This window comes from Sminthopsis crassicaudata, chromosome 1 (assembly GCF_048593235.1).
Source record: "Sminthopsis crassicaudata isolate SCR6 chromosome 1, ASM4859323v1, whole genome shotgun sequence".
Taxonomy (NCBI): domain Eukaryota; kingdom Metazoa; phylum Chordata; class Mammalia; order Dasyuromorphia; family Dasyuridae; genus Sminthopsis; species Sminthopsis crassicaudata.
In genome coordinates this window covers 296370052-296392117 of record NC_133617.1, presented here as the reverse complement: position 1 = coordinate 296392117, position 22066 = coordinate 296370052, and the positions used below count along the sequence as shown (strand labels likewise).

Here is a 22066-nt window from a genome sequence, read left to right as displayed (position 1 = left end):
AGCAGGGTGATACATACAGAATAAAAGTAAAAGATTGGAGCAGAATCTACTATGCTTCAACCTTTCCCCCAAACTCTTCCAAATTCTTTTATATAATGACTCTAAACAAATCTTAGAGTTTCAAAAAACCACAAAAGATGAACTAGAATATTTTCTAGCTGAAAAGAATTTAGAAAGCCAGCAGGAAAGATCTGTGACACCAGAGTGGGAGTCCAGCACACTGTTCTGGTCAAGGCTGTCCCAGTTCAGTCCTGAACCCAGCCCCACTCCAACCCCAGTTCTGGCCCCAGCCAGACCCCTTAGTCAGCAGAGGATTTGGAAGATCAGCAGGAAAGGTCTGTGGAACCAGGATGGAAGCCTTGTGCCTAATCCCAATGCAGGCTGCACCAGCAAAGCCCCAGCCTCAAAATGGCCCCAGCTTTGCTGAACCAAAGCATGAGTAAGGCAGGACCTTTGAATCAGTAGTAGTTCTCTTAGGTCTGGGAACACCAATCAGGACTTAGAAGGTCAGTGGAAAAGGTCTGTTGCAACAAGTGCAGTTTCACTGCAGTCTCATTGCACCAACACAACTTCAGCCTCAGTCTCAGGGCCAAAGTATCAGCAGTGCCAGAACTTTATTTATTCAGAATACTAGTTCTTACAGCTTCAATGGGATGGTGACACTCCTAACAATTCCAGGACAGTGCCTGCATTTTTTGATTTCCTTCACAGGCTAATTGAACACTGTTTCAAAGTCTGATTCTTTTTGTACAGCAAAATAACTGTTTGGACATGTATACATATATTGTATTTAACTTATACTTTAACATATTTAACATGTATTGGTCAACCTGCCATCTGGGGGAAGGAGTGGGGGGAAGGAGGGGAAAAGTTGGAACAAACGGTTTTGCAGTTGTCAGTACTGAAAAATTACTCATGCATATATCTTGTAAATAAAAAGCTATTAATTAAAACAAAACAAAACAAAAACACACAAACAAAAAAATCCAGGACAGAAGAGTGCTTTGGTCAGGTTCCTAGAAGGATCTCTGTAAACAGCAGCACAAACCCCCTGAAGCTTTGGCAGTGCACCCTCTATTCTGGAAATAGAACCCTAGTTTAATGAAGAGTTAAAAGCTAAGTAATGAGCTAGGGAAATGAGCAGGAAAAAAAATTTCTGCCCATTGAAAGTTGTTATGATGACAAGGAAGAATAAAATACACACTCAGAAGATGATAATAAAGTTAAAGTTCCAAAGCCCATGAGAAAAATAAAAACTGGGCTCAGGTTATGGAAGAGCTTAAAAAGGATTTTGAAAATTAATTAAGAGTGATAGAGGGACAATGGAGGAAAGAATTGAGAGTAGTGTAAAAAGAAATACAAAAACTAATGAGAAAAACACTTAAAACAGCAAAATTTGCCAAAAGGGAAAGGAGGAACAGAATCTCACTGAGGGAAATTAATAACTTAAGAAATATAATTTTGGGGGGGAGGCAGAGCCAAGATTGTGGAGAATAAACACCTCTTTATTTGAACTCTTCCTGGCGTCCCTCAGATCAACATGAGATCAAGCAGCAGAAACACAAACACAATCACCTGTGAAGCAGCCTATGTCAAGATTAGAAAAAGCATTGATTAAGGCTAAGAGAGAAGGACAGGATATAAGTGATTTTATACATGCATATCCTGTGATTGAAGAGATTGACTCTGTAGGTCAAGAAAGGAGAAGGTATGCACTTTTAGATTTGAATAAAATTAAAAATTTGAAGAAAGGTTGTACTCTTTATGGGGCTACATCAGCTTATGTTAAAATGTTACTAGGTGGTTTGTCTTGTGAAGTCCTTACCCTGAATGACTGGAAATCCATAGCAAGGACATTACTAGAACCTGGACAAAATCTGTTGTGGCTTGTGGAGTTTCATGAATTATGTAAGAACCGAGGCAGATGCAGTTTGGAAACAAGAGTTAACACACAATTCACTTCTGAGCACTCAACTGGTGAAGGTCGGTATGGAGAGAATTCAGAACAGATTAATTATACCATGACAGTGTATGAGCAAATTTCTAAGGCTGCAATAAAAGCTTGAGGTTACTTCCCTGGACAGAAAGATTGGGAGGAGGCTTTTACTAAAATAGAGCAAGGTCCCAATGAACCTTTTGCTGATTTTATGGGACATTTGCAAACTGCTGTCAAAAAAAAAAAAAAAAAAACTATTGGAGAAAATACAGCTACAGAAATAATGACCAGACATCTGGCTAAAAAAATGCCAATGAGATTTGCAAGAGAATTATATGGGGACTAAACAAAGATGCTTCTTTAGAGGAGATCATAAGACGATGTGCTACAGTAGGAACAAATACTTTTTACACCCAGACTATGATGAACATGGAAAGACAGGGCCCCTCTTATCAAGGGACTTCTAGAGAAATTTGTCGATGTTTTCAATGTGGAAAAATTGGACATCTAAGAGCTCAGTGTAGATATGGAGATAGAGTGAGAAGACTGGGTGAGAGAAGACCTAAAACTCCATGTCCAAAATGTCACAAGGGTCTCCACTGGGCCTCCGAATGTAGATTGACCCAGGGAAATGAGAGGCGGGGCCCAGCTTCAGCTCCCCAAGTGGGACATGATGGCAGCCCAGGTTACATCCAGAAAAAATTTAAGACATGATCAACCAGCAGAAAAGCAATCACATGGCAGAAAGGGATTACCTGATAAGTCAACCAAAAATAATCCGATAGCAAAAAATGGATTACACTTGGGGAGAATACTGGCCTTTTAAACCAACAGGGCACTGTCCAGTGCAAACAGCTCCAATGTAATTGCCAGATGATGAGAAGAGATTTAAAAAGAGTTAAATACAAGGAAATTAGATAGGTTGACTTCTTGGGAGAGAAGGTTTGCTTGTATTTTAACAGACAGAAGGAAACAGATGAAGAAGGAAACAGATGGGCGGCAACAAGCACCTGGAGAGAGACAGAAAAAGAAAAACCTCAAAACAAAGGAGAAGATCTAAGAAACATCTGACACTGAAAGAGCATTGTTAATAAGAAGACTGTTAAAGAACTTTAAAACCAGCAGGAATCATTGGATTTCCTAGCACAAGATGAGACTAATGGACAATGGACTTATGGACATTTATAAATTATCAAATTGGGGCAGCTAGGTGGCGCAGTGGATAGAGCACCTGCCTTGAATTCAGGAGGACCCGAGTTCAAATCTGGTCTCAGACACTTAACACTTCCTAGCTGTGTGACCCTGGGTAAGTCACTTAACCCCAGCCTCAGAAAAATAAATAAATTAATTAATTAATCAATTTATGATTATTTGATAATGTTATTTATTACATCATTTCTAGCATGTGTTATGTTACTATGTGTTTATGTAATTTATGTAATTATGTGTAATACCTCCCATACTGATGGACTTATGTTTCAAGGCCATGACCACCCTATGTTCTAAATCAAAAGAAAGGGGGAGATGTTAGGATTACAAGGTGAGAACTCAGGTTGTCTGGGAGATCCTCTAGCTCAGAATTCAAACCTTTAGGGGGAGTTTACACCTTTGGACTTCTGAGGTGGAGTTTACATGTTTAAAGAAGTTTGTACCTTTAAGAGGAGCAAGTTCATTGGTTGAAGTATTTCCCCAGGCCCTGTTGAGTTCTCACATGCTCATTCTCTTCAAGGATAAAAGAGGCAACATTGAGCCTGGAGAAGAGTCTAGTCTGGGATTGAGTTTAGACAGCACATAGGAAAAGATTTTCCAGAAAAGAGATCTCCTCCCAGAGAAGGATTATAACTTAGAGACGACCGGACCTTCACATTTCTAGTACTTTTTTATTCCATTCAGATAATTATATGTATCTTTATTGATACAGTCAATTACACTAAAGTTTTCCTAATTTTAAACCATCCATGAATTCTTAGTATGTTCTACTTGGTCATTATCCTGGTGATAACTTGCTGCAATCTCTTTGATAATATTTTATTTAAGATTTTTTACAGCAATATTCATTAAATAAATTGTTCTAAAATTTTCTTTTTCTGTTTTGATCCTACCTGGTTTATGAATCAGAATTATATTTGTGTAATGGAATTTTCTAGGACTCTTTTTTTTTTCTCTTTTCCCCCAAATATTTTACATAATATTGGAATTAACTGTTCTTTAAATGTTTTGTTGAATTCACTTTAAAATTCATTTGGCCTTGTGTGATTTTTTTCCTAGGTTGGTTATTAATATCTTGGCAATGTTCTTTCAAAAAATAAAGCTATTTAAGCAATTTATTTCCTCCTGTTAATCTGGGCAATGTATATTTTTGTAATTATCCATCTTTCTCTTTTAGATTATCAGATTTATTAGCATGGAGTTGACTAAAATAGCTCCGATTTACTGCACTAATTTCATCTTTATTATTGAAAAGTTCACCCTTTTCATTTTTGTTGCTAGCAACTTGATTTTCTCCTTTCCTTTTTTCTAAAGAAATAAAATAAGTAATTATCAATTTTGATTGCTTTTCATAAAACCAACTCTTAGTTTTGTTTATTAGTTCAAAAGTTATTTTTCACAGTTATGAATCTCTTCTTTTATTACCAGAATTTAAAATTTAATTTGAGACTTTAACTTGTTCTTTTTGTAGCTGTTATGTTGCTTGCCCAATTGATTGGTCATCTTTTTTTTTCTACTTTATTCAAGTCTAGTGAAATATAATCTCCCCTAAGAATTTCTTTGGCTGCATCTCATAAATTTTTTATGTTGTCTCATTGTTGTCATTCTCATGGATGGCATTCTTGATTGTTTCTATGATTGTTGTTTCATCCACTCATTCTTTAGGATTAGATTATTTAGTTGCCAATTAATTTTTGGACTATCTTTCCCTAGCCCTTTATTAAGTGTAATTTTTATTGAATCATTATCTGAAAAAAGAGGTATTTACTATTTCTTCTTTTTTTGCAATTGATTTCAAGGTTTTTATTTTTTAATACAATCAATTTTTATAGGTTCCATGTACTTCCAAAAAGAAAACCATATTCCTTTCTTTGCCCATTCAGTATTCTCCCCTCCCCTATGACCACCATGGAAATTGGTTGTTATTCTACTTGGTGCATATATGTTTAGTATTGATATTACTTCATTAGCTATAGTATCTGTAGTAGGCAGGAACTCTGAAATGGTGTACATAAATCTAAGACAGCAGGGTACAGATATTTAAGTTCCTACTCAATATGAGATAATGGTAATCTAGTTCTAGTTCATATATATCTAGTATGATATAATGATATAATCACTTTAGACTGGTTTATACTCAATATACTGCAATGATGTAATTGTAATTGGGTATTTAAACTGGGGACAAAGTCAGACTCGGGGGAAGACTAGTTGAGACTGGCAAACTGTCATACTGCTGAATGAGACTGGGTTAGACTGAGATTGGGTCAGACTATGACAGAAACAGACTGTGTAACAGACAATAAAGACTTTGGACCCTATTCTTCTCCATTCTCGTGGTGTCTATCCTGCTGAGACCAAGGCCCTTCCAGAGGACCTCCAGTAAGCTAGCGCAGACATAACAGGTATCGTTTGGCAAGATGTATTTTCCTTTCTTATCTCTTTTAATAAGATCTGTTTTTGCTTCTTCTTGATCTGAGATCAGCATTATTACCATTGCTTATGCTACTTCAGCTAAAGCATAATAGATTTGTCTGTGCATGTGTCAATGTTTTAAATGTGTTTCTTGAAACCACATATTGTAGGATTATGGGCTTTAATCCAGTCATTATCTGGTTCCATTTTATGGGAGAATTCATCTCATTCTCATTCACAGTCATTTTTTTTTACTCTTTATTTCTTATTTTCTTCATATTATTTTCTTATTTTCCTCAGGTTATACTTTTCTTTTTCTTGTTCCCATTTCCCTCCTCATGATTGATTTGCTTTTGACCACCACCTTCCTCAATCGACCCTCCCTTTTTATATCTACCCTCCATTTTAATATGTCCTTTATACCTTCATTTATACCTATAATACTTTTCCTCTTCTAATTCTGTTCTCCCTTCTATTAGCCTCCCCCTTTCCTTTCCTCTTTTCCCTCTCACTTCCCTATAAGTTAACACATATTTTTATATCAAACTAACTATTTCTGATATTTTCTCTTGAGCAAAAGCCAATGAGATTAAGGCTTACACAATTCTCACTTTACTCATTTCTTTCCCTCAATTGTAATATTTTTTTTTGCCCCTTTATGTGATATAATTTATCCCACTTTATCTCCCCTTTTCTCCTTCCAGTAAAATCCTTTTTCCACCTCTAGTTCCTTTTTTAATCATCACAGTATAGTTAAATTATACCTAAATCCTCTAAATATATCCCTGACAAAGACAATTCTTTCAAAGACATATCATTTTCCCATATAGGTATGTAAACATTTTAACCTTTACAAAGCATAGCTTTTTTTCTTCCTTTTTTATCTTTTTACACTTCATTGGAGTTCTGTATTTGAAGATCAAATTTTCTGTTTAGTTTTGGTCTTTTCATTGAAAATAAATCAAAATCCCTTATGTCATTGAATAATCTTTTGAGGAAGAGCTCAAAGACCTGAATACTCTCTGCCATCCTAGCTCTGACCAAAACACTTTTGAGGAGGGCAAGAGTAAAAGAATAGAAGTACTGGGGTGGGGGGAGAGATATAGTTAGCAATAGTAATTTTTTATTATAGATTTTTATTTACAAAATACATGCATGGGTAATTTTTCAGCATTGTCAGTTGCAAAACCTTTTATCCCCACTTTTCCCCTCCATCTCCCCACCTCCTCCCCCAGATGGCAGGTTGATCAATACATGTTAAATATGTTAAAGTATAAGTTAAATACAATATATGTATACTTGTTCATACAGTTTTTTTGCTGTACAAAAAGAATAGGACTTTGAAATAGTGTACAATTTGCCTGTGAAGGAAATCAGAAATGTAAGCGTACAAAACTACAGGAATTGGGAATTCTGTCTAGTGGTTCATAGTCATCTCCCAGAGTTCTTTTGCTGGGTGTAGCGGGTTCAGTTCATTATTGCTCTATTGGAACTAATTTGGTTCATCTCATTGTTGAAGAGGGCCATGTCCATCAGAATTGATCATTATATAGTATTTTTGTTGAAGTATACAACAATCTCCTGGTCCTGCTCATTTCATTCAGTATCGGTTCATGTAAGTCTCCCCAGGCCTTTCTGAAATCATCCCGCTGGTCAAGCAATAGTAATTTTTAAAATAATTTTGAAGCAAGTATTTTCTGATAAAATTTCATTTCTCAAATATAGAGGGAACAAGTTAAATTTATAAACAATAATAGTCATACCTCAATTGATAAATGATCAAAAGATGTGATCTGTGCCCAAAGAGCTAAAAATGATGTGTGTCCTTTGAACTAACAACAGCACTATTTGTCATTAACATTAAAAGAGATAAAAACAAGGTAAATAATTATATGAACAAAAATATTTCCAGCTGCTATCTTCTCAGGGCAAAAAAAAGAAAAAAAAATTGAGAAGATGCCTGTACATTGGGGAGTGGCTCAATAAAATGTGGTATGTGTTTATAATGGAATATTATTGCCCCCAAGGGGAATGATGAACAGAATGATCTCAAGAAACACTGGGAAATCTTCTGTGAACTAAAGTAAAGTGAAAGATTTTTCTCAGGAGAAAACATTGGAACTGATGTGATGCTTATTCAATTGTGGAATGGTTCAGTAAGCTGAGATGTTATTTTAATAATGGTATATTATTATTCTATGGGAAATTATGAGCAAGATTCTCTCAGGAAGAAGAAAAATCTATATAGTCCTATTAACTCAAGCAAAATAAAATGTACTGTACACAAAGAACTAGCAGTGTTCCAAGATGACCAGCTATGGATGACTTTGCTATTCTCAGTGATACTAAGAATTGGTATCCATTGCTACGCTGAAGGACTTATGATGAAAAATCCTATCCATACCTAGAGAAGAAACTGTTTTTTATTTTCATTAGGGTGGGAGATCTGTATATTTTCTCCACAATTTGACTTTTTATGGAAATATTTTGCATAACATCACAACTGGTTTCTTAATTGTGGGTGAGAATAAGAAAGAGAATTAAAAACTCATAAAAGTTTAAAAGAAATGAAATATAAATTTTAATTTTAGAATAACTGGGGGAAAATGTTAAATAAATAAATAAAAAACAAAACAAAACAACAGATTCTACCACATACCTTCTATGACACAGATATGATCTTATTATATCAATTAGGTAGAAAAAAATAAAACAAATCTATTCATCTATGTCTTTAATAAACATAGTTGTAATAATTTTAATATAATATTTGCAAGGATATCAGCATATTAGAAGCACCATGGATTATGGTAAGGCTTTATTTTTAACAGAAATGCAAAGCTAGTTTTCCATTAAAAAAACTATAGTCTTGTTTAGCTATATAAATAATAAAATCAACAAAAATATATTTAATTGAAGTTGACTTAGAAAAAGCTTTTCTGAAAATGTATTACTCATCTGTCAAAACACCAGCAGAGAAAAAAGTGCATCTTATCTGAAAATGATTAGTAGTACACATCTAAAAAAAAGTTTTATCATATGTAATAGAGACAAATTAAAATCCTTTTTCAAATACAGGAGTGAAATTATGTTTTCTACTGTCACTATTTCTGTTTGACACATCACTAGAAATTCTGGCTATGACCATCAATTGAAGAATTATGAATGTCATGGACCTATCTACGAGAAAAATGAGGAAATACATGATTTCAAATGAGATTTGAAAAAAAAAACTTAAATGAACTGAAGCAAAGTAAAATATGTATAAAATTATAATATTAATTAGACAAAAATGAAGAATAAGGATTTTTTGTGAATTATATAGAATAAATAAAATAGAATAGAATAAAATTAACATAACCACAGTAGCAATTTCTTCAATCTCATTAATATGATAAAAATGAATAATTATTAGAACATTTATGAAGTGGTTAATGTAGCGAGCTGTCGTCTCTAGAAGCTGCCGGATCACTCTCTGGGAAGAGATCTGCTGTGTCGTCTACTCAAATCTCTCCGACAGATTCTTCTTCCTGTAACGAACCGTTGTCTCCAGGCAGTTGCTGTTAACTCTTGTCCAAAGAAGTGACTTCCCTTCCTGCAGAGAGCCCCGTCAAGCCTGATGCAATTCAGAGTCTTCCCTCTATCTCTGGGAGTCCTCTCTTTTATTCTCCCAGAGAATGGGCGTGGGATAATGCAAGGGCTTCTGGGAAGAACCACCCCAGCCAATGAGCTTGCCCCCTCTATCAAGTCAACCTGAGTTCTCACCTTGTAATTGTCCAGAAAACCTGAATTCTCACCTTGTCACTGTCCAGACAACCTCAGTTCTCACCTAGTAATCCTAACAGGTTAATATTAAAATGAGCAATACCAGAATAATTTATTTCAAAAAACAAATGATTTGAAAAACTGCAAGTACTATGATAAATGCTACAATTACAGAGGACCAATGATGAAAAATGTTATCCTTTACAGAGTAGTAATGGATTTAGCTTACACTATAAGACATTTACATTGCTGTATATAAACATTGAGATAATTTTTTAGTTTTTATTTTGACTCTGCAGAGTTTTAATTTTCTTTATCTTAATAAGATAAGAAAGTTAATAGAAATTAGAAAAAAGAAACAGATTGGTGAAGTTATACAGATATTTAGTTGCATGTATTTCCAGATGAGGTCATGTATTTTCAACTTTCAAAGAAAATTCTCAAAAGACATGGTTAATCTATAAATATTTCTTATTTGAAAAGGAAAATACATCAGTATATCAGTAGATTTTTTAAAAATGTGCAACATTTTCTAGCTGAAGTTCTTGCAGAGAAAAGGCACTTAATATCTGTTGAATTAAACAGAGTGAAGGATGCAATTCACTCTGCCAGATTCTGGGACAATTATGCATTTCATCTAAGAAGCAGAAAGTTTGTGAAGGCAAAGAACTGAAAATAGCAATGATGCCTATCAATTGGGAAATGACTAAACAAGTCATGGTATATGACTGTGATGCAATACTATTGTTCTAAAAGAAATGATGAGCTAGGTAATGCAAAGACTGGCATGAAATAATGAAGAATAAAATGGGTAGAACCAAGAGAATGCTATATGATTACCGCAATCTTAATTTAAGTATGACATTGAGTAAATAAGTCATTTTGATGATTATAAATATCCAAATTAACTATTAAGGATATATGAATAAATATACTATTTGCATCCAAGGAAAGATAATAAAATAAAAAATTTGTATAGCCTAATTTTACACATACATACACATATACCCACATAGTGGTACCTTAGTGTACCATAGGTGCCATAGTGGTTAATTGATTCCAGAAAGCAAAATGTGTGGTGAAATGAAGAGGACCAAACAAGTTTTTTCCATAAAAAGTGCATCTCCATTCTTCAATCAAATCATCTCTCCTCATCCAACTTTCCAAAGGGGTAAGTGAATCTTCCAACTATAAAGAAACAAGTCAACACAGTTCAGTTCTGTTGGGCTCTTCCTTTCTTCATTCAACTTACTATCTAAGAGAAACTCTGACCTTTATACTTTGTCCTCATCCCATATCACCAAGCCAAATTGATCAACTGTCATGTCAATGGCATAATATAATAAAATATGAGTGACCAAAATGTTTTCCATCTATAAGACATTATTTTTGAAGCATAAATAAAGAAGAAAATAATGTTAACATGTTCATCAACATGAACAAAAGTAATACCATGGATACATCAGGAATGGAATCAAGATTTCAGAGTAAAGTTAGAATTTTACCTGGATTTTTCTAGTATTTCCCTCCAAAAAACTTTAAAATAATATCTCTAATCTATTTCTGAAGCTTGCAGAGTCAACAAAAGATTGAAGTGAGATAATTTTCTAGCTCAAAACAATTTAGAATGTTGGTAAGAAAGGTCTTCCATATAAAGGTGATGTTTGGCACAGAGGATAGCACAACCATCCCATCAGCAAGCTTGGAGAGAGTTTTAACAGTAGCATCAGAAACATTGTGACCTCTCAGCCCACAGATAGTAAGAGAAGTAGGATAAATGGTTAGAAAGAGATGACAGGAAATCCATTCCTGGTGCTGAGCATTGCATATATTTAGTTCAAGTTGCAGTTCTAAGGCCAAGAAAAACACTACAGCTATAGGAGAAGAAGAGCTTTCCCCGGGTTAAGACCAGAACACAGACCATTTTAGCAGGAACAACATTTTCCCACAACTTGGAAACTTAAAGAACTTCAAAAGTATCTCTGAAAACAGCAACACACATACACACAACAACAACAACAACAACAACAACAACAACAACAACAACAACAACCCAAAGCATAAGACAGTGACCTTCCACTCTTGAGGTAGAGATTACCTGTTACTATGATAACATGGAAAAATCAAAATACATATTTAGAAGAACAAAGCTATTTCCAAACAGCTACAAAGTCCTCCCAATGAAAATTATAAATTTGGCACAAAATCAGAAATAATTCCTGGAAATGCTCATGTAATGTTTTCAAAATTAAATAAGAATGGTAGAGAAAAAATTGGAAAAAAAGAAAAAAATATTGCTACAAGAACATTATAAGGAGACTCGCCATCTTAATTAAAACAAGCACAAAATAATAAAGAAAATAACACCCTAAAATATAATTGATAAAATTAAGAAGTACAAAATTTCGCAAATCTTTAAGAAGTGTATTTGTCCAAGTGGAAAAAAGAGATACAAAAGCTTGCTGAAAAATTAGGCCTGGGCAAAAGGTAGCTACTGACTCAAAATATCAAGAAATACACAAAAGAAAATGTAAAATATTGCACTAACATCTGAGCCAGAAAATATATTGATAAGAGATAAATTAAGTTTTAGACCACCTAAAGAGTCTACACATCATATTAAAAATATTATGGAAAACTGGCCTTACATCCTGTAAGTGAGATGAAAAAAAATTAAATTGAAAGGATATATTTATAACTTCCTAAAAGAGATCCCAAAAAGAAAATTCCTAGGAAAATTTTAGTGAAGTTACTGAACTCCTAGGTCAAAAAAATATAATATAAGTAATCAAAAAGAAACAATTAAATATGTTCTGATGCCATGGCCAGGATAACACAAGATTTAGCAGCTTCCATGTTAAAAGATCAATGCATGGGATATGCTATTCTGGAAGACAGAATCTAGGAGTAAAATCACATATAATCTATAGAGTAAAACAGGGTGTATATTTAACAATAGATCCCTTTCAATCATTCCTTACAAAAGATCAGACCTGAATAGAAATTTTGACTTTCAAATACAAGATTCAAGGGAAGCATTAAAAAATAAATGTGAAAAAGAAATCATAAGGAATTCAATAAACTTATTTACATTCCTATGTGGGTAGATGGTACTTATAACTCCCAAGAATTTTATCTTTATTAAAATAAGATTGTATTTAGGAAGAAGAATCTTCTTGACTTCAGGTCCAGTACTTGATTCAAAAGCCATTTAATTGTTTCCCTTTTAACACTATCCCACTTCAAAATTCTATTTTGCTTCTGATCAGGACCATTATTAATCTACCCTGCCTCTTATTCTTCCCCACTTCATCTTATTCCCTTCCCCTCCTACTTCCTTGTAGTTTGAGATAGATTTCCATCTACATGAATGTGTATTTTCTTCCTGTTTTGAATGAATTCCATTGAAGGTAAGGTTCAACCAGGCAATCATTTTACATGGCAACAACAAGATTATATGATGATTAATTTTGATGGACATAGCTCTCTTAAACAATGAGAAAATTCAGATTAGTTCCAATTGTTTAGTGATGAAGAGAACCATTTACATCTAGAGAGGGAAGATTGTGGGAGCTGTTTGGTTCACAGCATAGCATTTTTACTCTTTTTGTTGTTGTTTGAAAGAAAGAAAGAAATGAAGGAACAAAGGAAGAAAGAAAGAAGGATAAAAAGAAAAAAGGAAGGAAGGAAGGAAGGAAGGAAGGAAGGAAGGAAGGAAGGAAGGAAGGAAGGAAGGAAGAAAGGAAAGAAGGAAAAGAACAAAAACTATTGAACAATTTCCCCAATGAATATTGGTGCAAAAATTTTAAGTAAAAAATTAGTAAGGTAATTACAGAACTACATAACAAAAATCATACATTATGATCTGATGGTTTTTGTAATAGGAACTCAGAGCTGACTCAGTATCAGAGAAAGCATGAGCAGAATTGATCATATCAATAAAACTAATAAAATTAAATTAATACATAAAGCAAATGTTTTGAAAATATAACAATATAACTAAAACTCCTATTACAAACATTAACATAATAGGAATAAATGGAGCTTATCTTAAAATTATATATAGTATCTAAAACTTTACAAGAAAATAAGGGGTAGGTCTATCAGAGGACAGAACCAAGATAGTAGAGAGCAGATATAACTTTTGTGACTCTGACATTCTCTCAAACCAACAGCAGATTAAGCCTCTAAATAGGTCTGGAGCTAAATAATCCACAAGTATTTGGAGTACCTCTCAATTCAAGAAGAATATACCTTGAAAGAACTTCAGAACAGGTCTGTTCCAAATGGGCAGGGAGAGAGTCTGCCAGGACCAGACTGCAGCATGAGCATCCCAGGGCAAAGAGCTGGGGCGAGAATCAGAAGACTGAAATTTCCATGAACCTGGGAATCTTCTGTGAGGTTTTTAGGTTACTCTGTCCTAATTGCAAGCAAGTGGTTTGGTAGATTTGCTAGAAAAGGCAAATTGAAATCACTGAGCTCCCAAAAAACACAAGACCTAACAGCCATTACTCAGCACTAGAAATCAACAAACAGAATGTCCCCAAAGCAAATTTAAAGCAGCTGTCTCTCCTTTGTGTTGAATAGACTTCAAGCCCTTAAAAAAATAATAAAAATCAACAAGAACTTGCACCATAAACACCTTTTTGGAGACAGAGAAGAACAGAACTCAAATACTGAAGTTCCTAAAGGCAAAGCAACTCCAGATGAAGCCTCAAAGGGAGACATAATCTGATCCTCATTTCACAAGGCTCTCTTGGAAGACTGCATGAAAGATCTCAAAAGAGAGTTAGAAAAAATGTGGGGAAATGAAATGAGATCATTACAAGAAGGAATGGAAAAATATGCAGTATCTTACAAAAGAGATATGAAAAAGAAAGCAATTTGCTGAAAAACAAAATTTGTGAAATGGAAAAATACAATGGACAAAAATGTTCAATTGGACAATTACAAAAGGAGCTAAAAATGTAAGTGAAGAAAATAATACGTTAAAATTAGAATAGAAAAAATGGAAGTGAATGATTCAATAAGACATCAAGAATCAGTCAAACAAAAACAAAACAAAAAACAAAAAAAGAAAAAAAAGAAAAAAAGAAAATATGAAATACAACTGACCTGGTAAACAGATCTAGAAGTGACAATCTAAGGATTATTGGACTTTCTGAAATCATGATGAAAAAAAAAAAAGAACCTAGACATTATCTTACAGGAAATCATGAAAGAAAACTGCCTTGATATTTTAGAATCAGAAAGTAAAGTTGATCAATGATGGACAGAAACAACTATACCCAGAGAAGGAACACTGGGAATTGAATGTAAACTGTTAGCACTACGGTCTTTCTATGCAGGTTACTTATACCTTCGGAATCCAATTCTTACCGTGCAACAAGAAAATTGGATTTACACACATATATTGTATCTAGGTTATGCTGTAACACATTTAATATGTATGGGATTGCCTGCCATCTAGGGGAGGGAGTAGAGGGAGGGAGGGGAAAATTTGGAAAAATGAATACAAGGGATAATGTTGTAAAAAAAAACTACTCATGCATATGTACTGTCAAAAAAATTATAATTATAAAATTAATAAAAAAATAATCAGAAGGTAAAATATCCATCAACTGATCACCTTTTGAAAAGATATTGCAAGCAACCAGAAAGAAACAATTTAAATATTGAGGAGCCACAATTAGGATTTGAAAGAGTTGGTCATCAAAAGGAAAATTTTGGGGAGAAGGGAAGGAGAAAAGGAAAGAGAAAAGCATAACTTCGGGTAAATACGATGGCAACAAATACAGTGCTATTTTTTTTTTTTAACAATGAAAGTAAATGAGATGAATTCTCCCATAAAATGGAAATGAATAGAAGGCTGGATTAAAGGTCAGAATCCTACAATAAGTTGTTTATAGGAAACACTTTTAAAGCATAATTATACATACAGAGTGAAGATAAAGGGCTGGAGCAGAATCTTTAGAATCTTATTTATTCTAAAGTTCTTAAAGAATTTTTTCTAAAGAGAACCCTAGAGAATTAACTAAAGACAACTTTAGAAAAGTTTCAGAATACAAAATAAATCCACATAAATCATCAGCATTTTTATACATCACTAACAAAATTCAACAGCAAGAGATATAAAGAGAAATTCCATTTAAAGTAATTGTCAATATAAAATATTTGAGAATTTATTAGCCAAGGGAAAGTCAAGAACTGTATTGGTATTTGCTATGAAACAGTATGATGCATCAATGGAATACATTTGGTTTACAATAGGCAATAGTAAATGTCTTTACTAATTTATTGTTTGATAAACATCAAAATACAGTCTTTAAGCATAAGAACTCACTGCTTGATCAATAACTATGAGGTAAATGTAAAGCATTTATATTATTTTTAAAAATTTTTATTAAAGTTTTTTTTTATTTACAAAGCATATGCATGGATAATTTTTCCAACATTGACCCTTGCATAACCCTTTGTTGTAAATTGTCTTTTTATGCCCTAGTATATGATCAATTTTTGTATAGGTTCCATGAACTGCTGAGAAGAAAGTATATTCCTTTCTGTCTCCATTTAGCTTTCGCCAAAGATCTATCATATCAAACTTTTCTAGTATTCTATTTACCTCTTTGACTTCTTTCTTATTTATTTTGTGGTTTGATTTATCTAATTCTGAGAGGTTGAGATCTCCCACTATTATAGTTTTGCTATCTATTTCCTCTTGCAGCTCTCTTAATTTCTCTTTTAAGAATTTAGATGCTGCACCACTTGGTGCATATATGTTTAATATTGATACTGCTTCATTATTGATGCTGCCCTTTAGCAGGATAGAATGCCCTTCCTTATCTCTTTTAATTAGATCAATTTTTGTTTTTGCTTGATCTGAGATGAGGATGGCTACTCCTGCTTTTTTGGTTTTGCCTGAAGCATAATAGATTCTGCTCCACCCTTTTACTTTTAGTTTGAATGTCTCACCCTGTTTCAGGTGTGTTTCCTGTAATCAACATATAGTAGGATTCTGACTTTTAATCCAGTCTGCTAACTGCTTCCTCTTTATGAGGCAGTTTGCCCCATTCACATTTATGGTTAGAAGGACTAATTCTATATTGCTTGCCATCCTATTAACCCCTGCTTATGCTTTTCCCCTTTCCTTCCCTCTCACCCCCCTACCCAGTATTAAACTTGTGAACACCACTTGCTTTTCCCAACCCTCCCCTTTTAGTATCCCTCCCCCACCTTAAAGTTCCTCCCCTTATTTTACCCCTTTTCCTCACAATTTCTGTTTTCCCTTCCCCTTAGCTTGCTCCTTCCCTCTCACTTTTCAATAAAGTGGAAGAAGTTTCACCACAAATAGAATATGTCTTTTGATACACACTATGTTCATCTCCCTCCTTTCTTTCTCTCAGATATAATAGGTTACCTTTGCCTCTTCATGAGATGTAGTACCACCACTTTACACTATGATATAATTTCCTTTCCACCTCTAGTTTCTAAGACAAATTGTACATATGTTCTTTACATATTTTTTTTGACAGAAGTATAGTTCTCAAGATTTCTTTTTACCTTTTTAGAAATCTCTTGAGTTCTGTATTTGAAGATCAAACCTTTTATGTAGGTCTGGTTTTTTCATCAAAAATAGATGGAATTCATTTATTTCATTAAATGTCCATCTTCTTCCCTGGAAAACGATGCTCATTCTTGCTGGGTAAGTTATTCTTGGCTGCATACCAAGTTCCTTAAGCCTTTCAGAATATCATGTTCCAGGCCCTTCGTTCTTTTAATGTGGATGCTGCTAGATCCTGGGTTATCCTTATTGTGGATCCTCCATATCTGAATTGCTTTTTTCTAGCAGCTTCCAATATCTTTTCCTTTGTCTGATGGTTCTTGAACTTGGCCACTATATTTCTTGGCGTTTTGATTTTAGGGTCCCTTTCAGTAGGTGATCGATGAATTTTTTCAATGTCTATTTTACCCTCTGTTTCCAGAACGTCTGGGCAGTTCTCTTTGATAATTTCCTCGAAAATTGTGTCCAAGCTCTTTTTTTCCTCCCATTTTTCAGGGAGTCTGATTATTCTCAAATTGTCTCTCCTATATTTTTTTCCAGGTCTGTTGTCTTTCTGATAAGGTACTTGACATTCTTTTCAATTGTTTCATTTCTCTGGTTTTGCTTGACTACCTCTTGGTTTCTCCTTGAGTCATTCATTTCTACTTGTTCCAGTCTAATTTTCAATGATGTATTTTCTTCAATCACTTTTTTTATATCTCTTTGTAATTGTCCAATTGAGTTTTTATCTTCTATGGAATTTTTTTCCATTTTATCCATTTTATTTTTTAGAGAGCTGGTTTCTTTTTCCAGCTCTCTAATCCTGTTTTCCTTGGAGTTGTTTACCTTTTCCAGCTCACTAATCTTGTTTCTCAATGATTTGATTTCTTTATCCACTCTGTCTTTGAATGCATGGGATGACTTCTCCAGGCTCTCTTGCCAAGCTTCCCTTTCCTTTTCCCACTTCTCTTCTAGCTCTCTTGTGAGAGCCTTTTTGATTTCCTCTATGAGATTCTTTTGTATTGAGGAGCAGCTCATATCCCTCTTAGGGGATTCATCTGGGGACAGTCTGTTTTTCGTCTCCTCAGTGTTTAAAGTCTGCTCTCTCTCCATACAAAAGCTGTCAATGGTTAGAGCCCTTTTGAACTTTTTGTTCATTTTGTCAGAGTAGGAATCGAGGAAAACAAACTGAGGAGAGAAACAATTGGTCTGTTTTGCGGGGGATGGGGCTGGATGGTATTAATGGGCTTCCTCTACAGACTGGGGGTAGGGCAGCAGAGAGCCACTAACAGAACAGCAATGACTGTACTGAGTCTGTGCTCTGAGGCTCTGAGAATGCACTGAGTCAGTCCAGGTGGGGGTTGGGGGTGGCCGGGCTCTGAGAGATGCTGGCTTTCTGGGGTTTTAATCTTCACCTCCGGTGTTTACACCCTCTCCCTGCTCCTGGCTTGCTGCCAAGACAGAGTATCCACTCTGGGGAAAAAGTCTTTTTGCAGAAACGGCAGAGATCACACCCCTCCCCCTCTGGTCTGAGCTGTGTGAGCTGCCTGTCTTGCTCTGGCTGCCTGCCCTCAGTCTGAGCCCAGTCTGATTGACCCTCCCCCGAGCAAACACAGACCTTTTCTGGTGACTTTCAAGGATGTCTTTTCTTGGTGATTATTTGTGGATTTCTTTCTGGGTCAAGCATTAAGTCTGAGGCTTGTCATGAAGTAAGTCTTGAGAGAAAGCACGGAGCTCAAGCAGCTGTCTGCCTCCACGCCGCCATCTTGGCCGGAAGTCCCAGTTTCTACTTTTTAAAGAATATTTATCTTCTTTTAATTTTTGTTCCTCTTCCATTTTGCCAATTCTATTTTTAAGACTTTCTTTTCCTCATTGGCATGTTGTACTTTCTTTGCTATTTATCTTCATTTGTTATTTTCTTCAATTTTTTGAAGGTGCTATTTTCTTCAATTTTTGTGTCATCTTTACCGAACTGTTTTTAATTATTATTTTCTTTTTATCAATGTTAATTCCCTTTCCAATTTTTTTTCTTTACCTCTCTGACTTAATTTTCACAATCATTTTTGAGTTCTTCCATGGTCTAAGTAAAATTCCTATATTTTGGAGGCTTTGACCTTAGAAGGTTAGACTTTTTTGTTTTCCAAGTAATATCCTCTGTTCAGAATATTGTACAGCTGTTTTCAGAGATACCTCCAGGGACCTGCAATTTTCACTTCCTTCAAGGTGATATAATCTAAGGTGAGTTGTTTGTGTTAGTTTTATAACTTGTGCAAGTGGCAATTATAACCAGGACATTCAAACAAATTTATTCCTTTAAAGGAAAGTTGTGGCAATTCTGGAAGGCATATTAAAAGGCAATAATATCACATTTTCAAAGAAATAAAAAGCCCATATAGTCAATGTGATGATTTTTCTAATAATAGTGTAGGTCTCTGAGAGTTGAACTATAAGAAAAACTCAGCATTGCAGAATCAATTCTTTTGAATTGTGGTCCCAGGGAAAGACTTTTCAGAGTCCCTTGGACAGCAAGGAGATTAAGTTAATCAATCAATAAAGATATTAATTCAGAATATTCATTGGAAATCCAAATCCTGAAGGTGAAACCATATTTTGGTCATATAATGAGAAGACAGAACTCATTGGAAAAGACCTTATTATTAGGAAAGATTGAAGGGAATGGAAGAGGATGAAGCTGATAAATAATTTTGGATTGATATTATCATGTAAACAAAGAACATGAGCTTGGAAAAAAATGGGAAGTAATGAAGGATAGAAGAATCTGGTGTGCTATAGTCTATGAGGTCAAAAAGAGTCAGACATGACTGGATAATGGAAAAATCACATCACAAAAATCACTTATAGCTGTTGCAATACAATAACAAAAGATTGAGGAAGGATTTTGACAAATTAGTCACATCCTGTATAGGCAACCTTTTCTAATTAAGCAGTAGGAAAGAATAGAGAAATATGATACAAATTGAAAGGTCCAAAGGAAGAATGCTTCATAAATAAGGAGACTTGACTGATTTAATATAAATTAATTTATATAAATCTTTCTAGATTTTACTGAAACCAATTCTTTTGTGATATTTGATAGTGCAATAGTATTTCTTTACATGGCACAATTGTTTCAGCCCCATCCCAATTGATGGACAAATATGTTTCCAGTTCCTTGCTACAACAAAAGAAGCTATGAAATTTGGTGGTGATATTTATGAAAGTTTTCATTTGGTGAGCTCTTTTTTAGTTTCCATTAGATATCTGATTCTAGGACATCAGGGAGGTTCTTTATAATTTCTCAGTACTGAGGCTCTATCATTGAAGATAGCTTTCAAGTGGTTCAATAATTTTTAATATTTCTAGACCAATTTTCTAAATCAGTTGTTTTTCTAATACAATGTTTCATAGTTTCTTCTACTTTTTCAATATTTTGACTTTGTTTATTGTTTTATGATGTCTCATAGAGTCACTAACATCCTCTTCACCAGTTGTATTTTAAGGAATTATGTTTTCTTCAGTGGGTTTTTGTTCCATTTTTTCACTTGGCCAATTCTGCTTTTTAAGGAATTCTATTCATCAGTAAAAGGTTTTTTTAAACCTCTTTTCATTTGATCAATTCTATTTTTTAAATTGCTTTGATATTTTTGTGGCTCCTTTAATATATTTTCATAATTTTCTTGCATTGCTTTCATTTCCTTTTCTATTTCTCCTCTACCACTTTGAATTTTAAAATCACTTTTCCAGAAATTCTTATTGGAATTTTTTCCCATTCATATTTATGATGTTTTGTTTGTAGTGGTTTTGAAATTTTGACTTCTTCTGAGGTTGCATTTTAATCTGTACTGTCACCATACTAGTTTTTATAATCAGGTTATTTCTTTTCCTTTTTTTTCCCAGTTTGCTCAATTTTTTTTAGCTTATTAATTGACATTGAACATTTATAGCTTAAAGTTGTGTTCTGTGCTAAAAGGAGACACTATCTAAGCTTCAAGCTTTTTTTTTTATATTTCTGTTTTTAGAGCTAGTTCCAGTTTAGAAATTTTAGATGCAACCAAGGTATTATGATCTGGGGATGGATATGATTATTATTCAGCTGGTCAGTGTATTGCTACTTATCCTGGAAAGGCCTTTAATCTCCAGTAGCCATCCACAAACACTATTGCTCCTCAGGCCCAGTTTTCCTTTAGGAGAACAAGAGATAGTGCTCCTCAGGGCTCCATGTTTAATTGGGAAAAAAGTACTACTATGCCTTAAGAGTCCACTCCCTTGCAACTGAAATGCTCCTTTTCACCCTGGAATTATGATCTGGATTTTTGTATAAGAAATGATTTGCTAAATCATGTCTAATTTTGCACCGAGCACAGGGGTCCTCAATTAACCATTTCTGACCAGTTTTCCAATCTTATCGTCTATAACTTGATAGCTTCCAAAGTTGCTGCTGCTGCTCTTACTGCTGCCAAGCAGCACAGTGGGTCCGTCATGTGTATTTTCAGCCATTCTCTGTCCCTGTGTCATAGACATCTCCTTATGAGTTGCTAAGTTATTTTGGACTAGAAAAAGTCTTATCCCAATCTTTTATTTGATCTCACACTCCATAATCTGATTTGAAAATGTTATTTTAGAGTTATTTGGAGTGCAATATTGAGAGAACAGCTATAGTGTTTTTTCTATTCTGCCATCATGGTTCTATCATTAAGAATTCTTAAAAATTATCTTTCTGTTTTTCTTATATTTTTAATATAGTCCTCAGAATAATTCCTAGAATATCAATAGATCTTAAATGCTTGTTGACTGCACTGGAATGGATTTGAAGACAAACATATTTGTTTCTGAAACAACTCAGGAGTCAACTACAAGGTCAAAACTGAGTATGGAAAGAAATGAAATCAGAGCTGTGGAGATAGGGTCAAAGCATAGGGATGGCTCAAAGGTCCAGAACTCCTAAAAATGATATCTAAAAAGGAACATAATTATGTATAATATGAATAAAGATGATATATAGGAACAATAAGGAAATAAAATGAAATTGTGTTCTAAAAATGGAGTTTCAAAATTCTATATTCTTGGTATGACATTCTGAGCAATTTTAAGTTATAAATTAAGAACCTGGTGGTATACAGACAAAATAAGTAGAGAAAGCAATTGTGGGAATTGAAAAGGGAGAAGAAAATGGGGAACTGAGGAAGAAGAGATGCAGCCAC

The 22066-nt window shown here is 34.2% G+C and overlaps 1 pseudogene; it reads right to left on the bottom strand.

The window, feature by feature from the left end:
- Positions 1 to 21386, bottom strand: part of LOC141549778 (G2/mitotic-specific cyclin-B1 pseudogene) — a 103719-nt pseudogene extending 82333 nt beyond the window's left edge.
- Positions 21387 to 22066: the final 680 nt, after the last annotated feature.